This window comes from Trachypithecus francoisi, unplaced genomic scaffold, assembly GCF_009764315.1.
Source record: "Trachypithecus francoisi isolate TF-2019V2 unplaced genomic scaffold, Tfra_2.0 Lachesis_group6, whole genome shotgun sequence".
Lineage (NCBI taxonomy): Eukaryota > Metazoa > Chordata > Mammalia > Primates > Cercopithecidae > Trachypithecus > Trachypithecus francoisi.
In genome coordinates this window covers 85,457,032-85,468,524 of record NW_022681471.1, presented here as the reverse complement: position 1 = coordinate 85,468,524, position 11,493 = coordinate 85,457,032, and the positions used below count along the sequence as shown (strand labels likewise).

At 38.8% G+C, this 11,493-nt stretch overlaps 1 pseudogene across 1 annotated transcript; it reads left to right on the top strand.

Moving 5' to 3' along the window:
- The first annotated feature begins 823 nt into the window (after window positions 1-823).
- On the top strand, window positions 824-1,259 carry LOC117077351 (annotated as a pseudogene). The gene has a single exon (XR_004434738.1). The product of XR_004434738.1 is annotated as a 28S ribosomal protein S18c, mitochondrial-like (transcript).
- The last annotated feature ends 10,234 nt before the right edge of the window (window positions 1,260-11,493 follow it).

Here is an 11,493-nt window from a genome sequence, read left to right as displayed (position 1 = left end):
GCAGACTCTTGGGTTCCCTGAGTCCAGGCCTAGGCTCTTGGACAGCATTTCTGGACCTGCCCTGGGCCAGAAGGGAGCCCAATGCTTGAAGGGTGAGACCCAGGCCAGGCAGCATTCATCAAAAGCTGACAGAAGAGCCCTTGGGCTTTAATTAAATACCAGTCAGAATGGCTATTATTAAAAGGTCAAAGGCTGGGCATGGTGGCTCACACCTGTAATCCCCGCACTTTGGGAGGCCGAGGCGGGCGATCACCTGAGATCGGGAGTTCCAGACCAGCCTGACCAACATGGAGAAACCCCGTCTCTACTAAAATTATAAAATTAGCTGGATGTGGTGGCACATGCCTGCAATCCCAGATACTCGGGAGACTGAGGCAGGAGAATCGCTTGAACTTGGTAGGCAGAGGTTGCAGTGAGCCAAGATCGCACCATTGCACTCCAGCCTGGGCGACATGAGTGAAACTCCGTCTCAAAAAAAAACTTCTGCATAGCAGAAGGAAACAATCAAGAAAGTGAAGAGACAAGACACAGAATGGGAAAAAATACATTTGTTAAATACCCATCTGACAAGGGATTGATTAATAATAACCAGAATAAATAAGGAGCTCAAACAACTGTATTGGAAAAAAATCTAATACTCCAATCAAAAAATGGGCAAAATATTTGAATAGGCATTTCTCAAAAGAAGACATACGAATGACAAACAGGCATATGAAAAGGTGCTCAATACCAATGACCATCAGAAAAATGCAAATCAAAACTATAGTGAGATATTATCTCACTTCAGTTAAAATGGCTTTACCCAGGCGGAACCAAGACTGCTATGGTTGCTGTTTGCAGTGGTCTAGGGAGGAAGAAGTTGACACACCTGGTAACGGCTGCTGTCAGACTTACACATCCCGGGACTCCCACGGTGCTTTCGAGAAGGGGTTGTTCACAATATAAACAGCAATGAGGACCTGCCCACTCCAATGGAAAACCCTTATAAAGAACCTCTTAAGAAATGTATCTTGTACGGAAAACGTGTAAATTATAAGAATGCACAGCTTTTGTCCCAGTTTGTTTCTCCATTTACTGGATGCATTTATGGAAGGCACATTACAGGTCTTTGTGGGAAGAAACAGAAAGAAATAACAAAAGCAATCAAGAGAGCTCAAATAATGGGGTTTATGCCAGTTACATACAAAGATCCTGCATATCTCAAGGACCCTAAAGTTTGTAACATCAGATATTAGGAATAAATTCTATCACGTTACCACCAACAAACTTATTTTACAGTAAAAAAAAAAAAAAAAATGACTTTTACCCAAAAGTCAGGCAATAACAAATGCTGGTGAGGATGTGGAGAAAAGGGAACACTAATACACTGTTGGTGGGAATGTAAATTAGTACAATCACTAAGGAGAATAGTTTGGAGGTTTTTCAATAAAACTAAAAATAGAACTGCCGTATGATCCAGCAATCTTACTGCTGGGTCTATACCCAAAAGAAAGGAAATCAGTATATCAAAGAGTTATGTGCACTCTCATGCTTGTTGCAGCACAGTTTACAATAGCTAAGATTTGGAAACAACTTAAGTATCCATCAACAGATGAATGGATAAAGAAAATGTGAGCCAGGCACTGTGGCTCATGCCTGTAATCCTAGCACTTTGGGAGGCTAAGGCGGGCAGATCACCTGAGGTCAGGGGTTTGGAGCCAGCCTGGCCAACATGGTGAAACCCAGTCTCTACTAAAAATATAAAAATTAGCCGGACGTGGTGGCGGGCGCCTGTAATCCCAGCTACTTGGGAGGCTGAGGCAGGAGAATTGCTTGAACCCGGGAGGCAGAGGTTGCAGTGACCAGAGATCGAGCCACTGCACTCCAGCCTGGGCAAAAGAGTGAGAGTCAGGATCAAACAAAAAAAAGAAAATGTGGTACTTATACACAATGGAGTACTATTCAGCCATAAAACGAATGAATTCCTTGAGACATAACTTTAGGTTGTTTATTTGTGATCATTCTTCTTTTTGTTTTTTTGTTTGTTTGTTTTGTTTTTTTTGAGACAGAGTTTCGCTCTTGTTGCCCAGGCTGGAGTGCAGTGGTGTCATCTTAGCTCACTGCAACCTCCCAGGTTCAAGCAATTCTCCTGCCTCAGCCTCCAGAGTAGCTGGGATTACAGGCATGTGCCACCACACCTGGCTAATTTTGTATTTTTAGTAGAGACGGGGTTTCTCCATGTTGGTCAGGCAGGTCTCGAACTCCCAACCTCAGGTGATCCACCCGCCTTGGCCTCCCAAAGTGCTGGGATTACAGGCGTGTGCCACCGCGCCTGGCCGATCATTCTTCTTTTTGACTGTAGGTGTTTATTGCTATAAAATTTCCTCTTTGCTGAATCCCATAAGTTTTGGTATGTTTTGTTTCGATTTTCGTTTGCCTCAAGATATTTTTAAATTTTGTCTTTAATTTATTTATTGACCAATTGTTGTTTAGGAACATGTTGTTTAATTTTCATTTATTTGTGAATTTCCCAAAATTCTTTTTGTTATTTATTTCTAGTTTCATACCTTTCTGGTTGAAAAAGACACTTGATAGTGTTTCAATCTAATTAAATTTGTTAAGACTTGTTTTGGCCAGGCACAGTGGCTCACACCTGTAATCCCAGCACTTTGGGAGGCCGAGGCAGGAGGATCACCTGAGGTCAGGAGTTCAAGACCAGCCTGACCAACATGGAGAAACCCCATCTCTACTAAAAACACAAAAATTAGCTGGGCGTAGTGGCGCTTGCCTGTAATCCTAGCTACTCATGAGTCTGAGGCAGGAGAATCGGTTGAATTCGGGAGATGGAGGTTGCAGTGAGCCAAGATCATGCCATTGCACTCCAGCCTGCGCAACAAGAGTGAAACTCCGTCTCAAAAAAAAAAAAAAAGACTTGTTTTGTGACCTAACGTATGCTGTACCCTGGAGAATGTTTCGTGTGCTCTTGAGAAGAATGTGTATTCTGTTGCCATTGAATGGAATGTTTTTTATATGTCTGCTCTGTCCATTTGGTCTAAAGTGTATTTCAAGTCTAATATTCCCTTATTAATTTCCTGACTTGATGATCTGTCCATTGTTGAAAGTAGGGTATTTAAGTTTCCTAATATTATTATATTACAGTCTGTGTTTGAATCTATTAACATTTGCTTTATATATGTAGGTGCTCCAATGTTGTATGCATATATATTTATAATATATCTTCTTGATAAATTGTTTGCTTTATCATTATATAATGACACTCTTAGTCTCTGTATTAGTCCATTCTCACATTGCTATACAGAAATACCTGAGACTGGGTAATTTATAAAGAAAAGAGGTTTAATTGGCTCACAATTCTGCAGGCTGTACAGGATGCATGCTGCTGGCATCTGCTTGGCTTCTGGGGAGACCTCAGGAAACTTACAATCATGGCAAAAGGCTAAGGAAGAGCAGTAATGTCACATGGCCAGAGCAGGAGTGAGAGAGAGAGGGCCAGAGGTGCCACACACTTTTAAACAACCAGATCTCACGAGAACCCACTCACTATCACAAGGACAGTATCAAGGGGGATGGTGCAAAACCATTCATGAGAAATCCTTTGCCATGATCCAAAAACCTCCCATTAGGCCGCACCTCCAACATTAGGGATTACAATTCAACATGAGATTTGGTGGGGACACAGATCCAAACCGTATCAGTCTTGTTTTAGTTTTTGACCTAAAGTTTATTTTGTCTTAAATATGTATCACTACCCCTGTTCTCTTTTGGTTTTCATTTGCATCCCATCCTTTCACTTTCAATCCATGTGTGACCTTAAAAGTTAAGTGAGTCTCTTCTAGGGAGCACATAGTTGGGTCTTGTTTTTTATTCATTCAGTCACTCTATGCCTTTTGATTGGAGAATTTAATCAAGATAATTATTGATAGATAAGAACTTCTGCTATTTTGTTGTTTTTCTGTTTTTTGTTTTTGTTTTTGTTTTTTTCTTAGACAGAATTTCACTCTTGTTGCCCAGACTGGAGTGCAATGGCACTATCTCAGCTCACTGCAACCTCCGCCTCCCAGGTTCAAGTGATTCTCCTGCCTCAGCCTCCCGAGTAGCTGGGATTACAGGTATGTGCCACCAGGTGGGGCTAATTTTTGTATTTTTAGTAGAGACTGAATTTTGCCATGTTGGCCAGGCTGGTCTCAAACTCCTGACCTCAGGAGTTTGATCTGCCTGCCTTGGCCTCCCAAAGTGCTGGGATTACAGGCATGAGCCACCGTCCCTGGCCTTTCTGGTTATTTTATAGAGCCTTTGTTCTTTCCTTTCTCTTGCTGTCTTTCTTTATGACTAGATTATTTTCTCTAGTACTATACTTTGATTACTTACTTTTTATCATTGTATGTCTACTATAGGTTTGTTTTGTGGTTACCATGAGGCTTACATAAAACATCTTACAGATACGACAAGCTAGTTTGAGCTGATAACAACTTGACTCTGATCACATTAAACAACTGTAAACTTTAACTCCACCCTGCACACATTTTATGTGTACAATGATACAATTTACATCCTTTATATTGTATATCCCTTAATTATTGTAGCTATTATGTTTTTAAGCTTTAAAAACACTGATCATATTTCAGATTATTGCACACTGAGATGGTCTTTCTGCCAGCACTTCATGGTTACACCATATTATTTGCAACTGTGCTTTTGTATGGCTTTTTTAAAAAGTCTTATTTTATTTTTAATTTCCAATAATAATTGTATGTACTTATGGGGTACAATGTAATGTTTTGATACATGCATACACGTGGAATTAATTAGTATATACATCACATCAAATATTATTTCTTTGTGGGAAGAATATTGATTGATTAATTGATTGATAGAGACAGGGTCTAACTATGTTGCCCAGGCTGGTCTCAAAGTCCTCAACTCAAGTGATCCTCCCACCTCAGCCTCTCAAAGCACTGGGATTATAGGCCTGAGCCACCATGCTTGGCTGAAAGAACATTTTTAAATCTTCTCTTTTAGCTATTCTGAAATATACATTAGTATTAACTATAGTCCCTGTGCTGTGCAATGGTACACCAGAACTTATTAATCTAACTGTAACATTGTAATCATTGACCAACATCTCCCCTTTGCCTGTCCATTCCCACCCCTTTCTCCCCAGCCTCTGGTAGCCACCATTCTACTCTCTACTTCTAGGAGTTAAGCTCTTTTAGATTCCAGATAAAAGTGAGATCATATGGTTTCTGTCTCTCTGTGCCTGGCTTATTTCACTTAACATAATGTTCTCTAGGTTTATTCATTCATTCAAGTTGTTACAAATAGAATTTCCTGTTCTTTTAAGGGTGAATAGTGTTCAATTGTGTGTGTGTATATATATATATATATATATGAGACGTACATATATGTCTGTTTTGTGGTTACCATGAGGCTTATGTAAAACATCTTACAGATACGACAACAATGTTTTAACAATGTTTATATACATATGATATATATATTATATATGAGACATATATATATGACATTGTTAAAATTTATTCATCCTTTTATGGTCATTTAGGTTTTTCCATGTCTTGGCTGTTGTGAATAATGCTGCAATGAACATCAGAGTGCAGACATCTTTTTGGCATACTGATTTCAATTCCTTTGGGCACATACCCAGTAGTGGGATTGGTGTATCATATAGTAATTCTATTTTTAGTTTTAATTTTTTTAGGGGGCGGCCTTAAATCACGTGTTTATTTTTTTCATTTTATTTTTAGTTGACACATAATAATTATACATATTTATGTGGCACAGTGTAGTACTTTGATACGTGAATACAATGTGTAATTATTAAACCAGGTTCATTAGGATAGCCATCACCTCAATCGTTTATCATTTCTTTGTGTTGGGAACATTAAGAATTCTCTTTTCTAGCTTTAAAACATATACAATAAATTATTGTAACTATATTCACCCTATAGTGCTATAGAACACTATAACTTATTCCTCCCATCTAGCCATAATTTTGTATCTGTTAACTAGCTTTTCCCTACCCTACCTTCCTCCCTCCCCTTTCCAGCTTTTAATGACCATGATTCTACCTTCTACTTCTATAAGCTGAATTTTTTTAGCTCCCACATATGAGTGAGAATTTCTGTCTGTACCTGACTTATTTTACTTAACATTATATCCTATCCTCCAGGTTCATCCAGGTTGCCATGAATGACAGAATTTCATTCATTTTCATAGTTGAATAGTATTCCACTGCGTATATGTACCACATTTTCTTTATCCACTCATCTGCTGATGGACATTTAGGTTGATTACAAATTGTAGCTACTGTGAACAGTGCTGTAATAAACATGAGGTTGCAGAGATCTCTTCGATATATTGATTTACTTTCTTTTGGATAAATACCCAGCAGTGGGATTTATGGATTATATGGTAGTTCTATTTTTAGTTTTTTGAGAAAATTCCACACTTTTTTTCCATAATGACTGTACTACTTTACATTCCCACCAACAATGTATAAGAGTTCCCTTTTCTCCACATCCTTATCCACATTTGTTATTTTTTCTCTTTTTGCTTTTGTTTTCTTTTTTTTGCCTTCTTCCACATATTCTAATTTGTCTTTTTGATAATAACCATTTTAACTGGGGTGAGACGAAGTTTCATTGTGGTTTTGACCTGCATTTCTCTGATTAGTGACGTTGGGCATTTTTTCATATACCTTTTGGCCATTTGTTTGTCTTCGTTTGAGAAATGTCAATTCAGATCATTTGCCCGTATTTTAATTGTATTATTATTTTTTTTTTTGCTGTTGTTATTATTTGAGTTCCTTATATATTCTGGTTACTAATTCTTTGAGAGCCTCTCAAACCTTTTCTATGGATGTGCATGCTCATGGTTATACACATTCTCCCAATCTCATAGAGTCCTACTGGCAACAGTAAGCTACCTTCTTTTTCCTAGGGCAGTACACTGAAAGGCTGTAACATTGGATGATGCATGCTACACACCTCTCCCTCCCTCCTGAAGAAGTAGTCTCGGGGTCCTGTTCCTTCTCCTGATCCTACAGAACTGTGCTGACTACAGTATGCTGTCTACCTTCTATCTTTTTTCTTGGCTGCCCCCAGGTGTTCAAACTATGCCAGTTCCCTCAGAAATCTCATACTGGAGATTGGTTGAGATAGGACAGAAACGGGTCCCTCAGGTAGTGCCTCAAAATACTAGGGATGCATGCTCCACTATCTCCTCCTCCTGAAGAAGTCGTGGGCTGAGACTATCTCTCTCAGCACTGAGCTGGGCCAGCGTAAGGGGTGGCTTATGCAGGTAAAGTGAAATTTCTCTTCTTACCTGTTTCAATGTGGCTGTTACTGATTTTGTGCTTTTTTGAAGAACGACAATTTCTTAACTGGATTCTGAATTACTAGTAAAGGTATTTTGGTCTCTATATTGTTAAATTGGTGTTTCTGTGATGGGATCAGGGCTGGGACTTCCTATTCTGCCACTTTGCTGACATCACTCCTAGATCTTACTTTTCTAATAGAAACATTTACAAGCATACATTTCCATCTAAGCACTATTTTAACTAAATCCCATAAAATTTAATTTGTTGTGTATTTCATTTTCATTTTGTTCAAAACAGTTTTCTGATTTCCCTTATGATTTATTTCTTTACCCATGGATTATTTGGAGTGTGTTGTTTAATTTTCAAATTTTTACTGATACATAATATTTGTACATATTCATGAGGTACATGTGATATTTTGTTACATGCATGTATGTGTAATGATCAAGTCGGAGTATTTAGAGTATGCATCACCTCAAGTATTTACCGTTTCTATGTGTTGGGGGCATTACAAATCCTCTCTTCTAGCCATTTTGAAATATACATCGTTGTTAACTGTAGTCATCGTACTCTGTTATTGAACATTGGAACTTATTCCTTCTATGTAACTGTATGTTTGTACCCATTAACCAGCCTCTCTGTTCATCTCCCGAACACATATCCTTCCCAACCTCTAATATATATCATTTTACTTTCTACCTCCAGATCAACATTTTTAGCTCCCACATATGGGTGAGAACATGTGATGTTTGTATTTTGGTGCCTGGTTTATTTCACTAAGCATAATGACGTCCAGTACCATCCAAGTTGCTATAAATGACATCATTTCATTTTTTTATGGCCAAATAATATTATATTGTGTATATAACCACATTTTCTTTATCCATTCCTCTGTTGATGGACACTTACCTTGAGTCTATATCTTTGCTGTTGTAAGCAGTCCTGCAATAAACATGGGGGGGTGCAGGTATTCTTTAATATGCTAATTTAATTTCCTTTGGATAAATACCCAGTAGTGGGATTGCTGGATCATATCTTAGTTCTAGTTTTAGTTTTTTGAGAGATCTCCATGCTGGTTTTCATAGTGGCTGTATTAATTTACATTTCCACCAACAATGTATAAACATTTCCAGGCCGGGCACAGTGGCTCACGCCTGTAATCCCAGCACTTTGGGAGGCCGAGGCAGGTGGATCACCTGAGGTCAAGAGTTCAAGACCAGCCTGGCCAACATGGTGAAACCCTGTCTCTATAAAAATACAAAAAAAATTAGCCAGGTGTAGTGGTGGGCGCCTGTAATCCAGCTACTTGGGAGGCTGAGGCAGGAGAATTGCTTGAACCCAGGAGGCAGAGGTTGCAGTGAGTCGAGATCGCGCCACTGCTCTCCAGCCTGGGCGACAGAGTGAGACTCCATCTCAAAAAAAAAAAAATTTTTTTCCTGTTCTTCACATCTTCGCTACCATTTGTTGTTTTTTGCCATTCTAACTGGGGTAAGATTAATTTGCATTTCCCTGATGATTAGTGATGTTAAGCATTTTTTACACACAAAATTACATATAAAATTAGCGATGTTGAGCATTTTTTACATATAATTATTGGCCATTTGTATGTCTTCTTTTAAAAAATGTCTATGCATGTCTTTTGCCCACTTTTTAATGGGATTATTTATTTTTTGTTATTTTTAAATGGTTTGTTTCTTGTATATTCTTGGTATTAGTCCTTGTCAGATAAATAGTTTGCAAATATTTTCTCCCATTTAACAGTTTGTCTCTTCACTCTGTTTATTGTTTCCTTTGCTATGTAGAAGGTTTTTTTTTTTTTTTGAAACAATCTCACTCTGTCACCCATGCTGGAGTGCAATGGCACAATCTTGGCTCACTGCAACCTCCGTCTCCTGGATTCAAGCGATTCTCCTCTGGTAGAATTCAGCTGTGAATCCATCTGGTCCTGGACTTTTTTTGGTGGGTAGGCTATTAATTATTGCCTCAATTTCAGAGCCTGCTATTGGTCTATTCAGGGATTCAACTTCTTCCTGGTTTAGTCTTGGAAGAGTGTAAGTGTCCAGGAAATTATCCTTTCTTCTAGATTTTCTAGTTGATTTGCGTAGAGGCATTTATAGTATTCTCTGATGGTTGTTTGTATTTCTGTGGGGTCGGTGGTGATATCCCCTTTATCATTTTTTATTGCGTCTATTTGATTCCTCTCTCTTTTCTTCTTTATTAGTCTTGCTAGCGGTCTGTCAATTTTGTTGATCTTTTCAAAAAACCAACTCCTGGATTCATTGATTTTTTTGGAGGGTTTTTTGTGTCTCTATCTCCTTCAGTTCGGCTCTGATCTTAGTTATTTCTTGCCTTCTGCCAGCTTTTGAATGTGTTTGCTCTTGCCTCTCTAGTTCTTTTAATTGTGATGTTAGAGTGTCAATTTTAGATCTTTCCTGCTTTCTCTTGTGGGCATTTAGTGCTATAAATTTCCCTCTACACACTGCTTTAAATGTGTCCCAGAGATTCTGGTATGTTGTATCTTTGTTCTCCTTGGTTTCAAAGAACATCTTTATTTCTGCTTTCATTTCGTTATGTACCCAGTAGTCATTCAGGAGCAGGTTGTTCAGTTTCCATGTAGTAGTTGAGCGGTTTTGATTGAGTTTCTTAGTCCTGAGTACTAGTTTGATTGCACTGTGGTCTGAGAGACAGTTTGTTATAATTTCTGTTCTTGGACATTTGCTGAGGAGTGCTTTACTTCCAATTATGTGGTCAATTTTGGAATAAGTGTGATGTGGTGCTGAGAAGAATGTATATTCTGTTGATTTGGGGTGGAGAGTTCTATAGATGTCTATTAGGTCCGCTTGGTGCAGAGAGGAGTTCAATTCCTGGATATCCTTGTTAGCTTTCTGTCTCGTTGATCTGTCTAATGTTGACAGTGGAGTGTTGAAGTCTCCCATCATTATTGTATGGGAGTCTAAGTCTCTTTGTAAGTCTCTAAGGACTTGCTTTATGAATCTGGGTGCTCCTGTATTGGGTGCATATATATTTAGGAGAGTTAGCTCTTCCTGTTGAATCGATCCCTTTACCATTATGTAATGGCCTTCTTGTCTCTTTTGATCTTTGATGGTTTAAAGTCTGTTTTATCAGACACTAGGATTGCAACCCCTGCTTTTTTTTGTTCTCCATTTGCTTGGTAGATCTTCCTCCATCCCTTTATTTTGAGCCTATGTATGTCTCTGCATGTGAGATGGGTCTCCTGAATACAGTAGACTGATGGGTCTTGACTCTTGATCCAGTTTGCCAGTCTGTGTCTTTTAATTGGAGCATTTAGTCCATTTACATTTAAGGTTAATATTGTTATGTGTGAACTTGATCCTGTCATTATGATATTAACTGGTTATTTTGCTCGTTAGTTGATGCAGTTTCTTCCTAGCCTCGATGGTCTTTACATTTTGGCATGTTTTTGCAATGGCTGGAACCGGTTGTTCCTTTCCATGTTTAGGGCTTCCTTCAGGTCTCTTGTAAGGCAGGCCTGGTGGTGACAAAATCTCTAAGCATTTGCTTATCTGTAAAGGATTTTATTTCTCCTTCACTTATGAAACTTAGTTTGGCTGGATATGAAATTCTGGGTTGAAAATTCTTTTCTTTAAGAACGTTGAATATTGGCCCCCACTCTCTTCTGGCTTGTAGAGTTTCTGCCGAGAGATCTGCTGTTAGTCTGATGGGCTTCCCTTTGTGGGTAACCCGACCTTTCTCTCTGGCTGCCCTTAAGATTTTTTCCTTCATTTCAACTTTGGTGAATCTGGCAATTATGTGTCTTAGAGTTGCTCTTCTGGAGGAGTATCTTTGTGGCGTTCTCTGTATTTCCTGAATTTGAATGTTGGCCTGCCCTACTAGGTTGGGGAAGTTCTCCTGGATGATATCCTGAAGAGTGTTTTCCAACTTGGTTCCATTTTCCCCCTCACTTTCAGGCACCCCAATCAGACGTAGATTTGGTCTTTTTACATAATCCCATACTTCTTGCAGGCTTTGTTCATTTCTTTTTCTTCTTTTTTCTTTTGGTTTCTCTTCTCGCTTCATTCCATTCATTTGATCCTCAATCGCTGATACTCTTTCTTCCAGTTGATCGAGTCGGTTACTGAAGCTTGTGCATTTGTCACGTATATCTTGTGTCATGG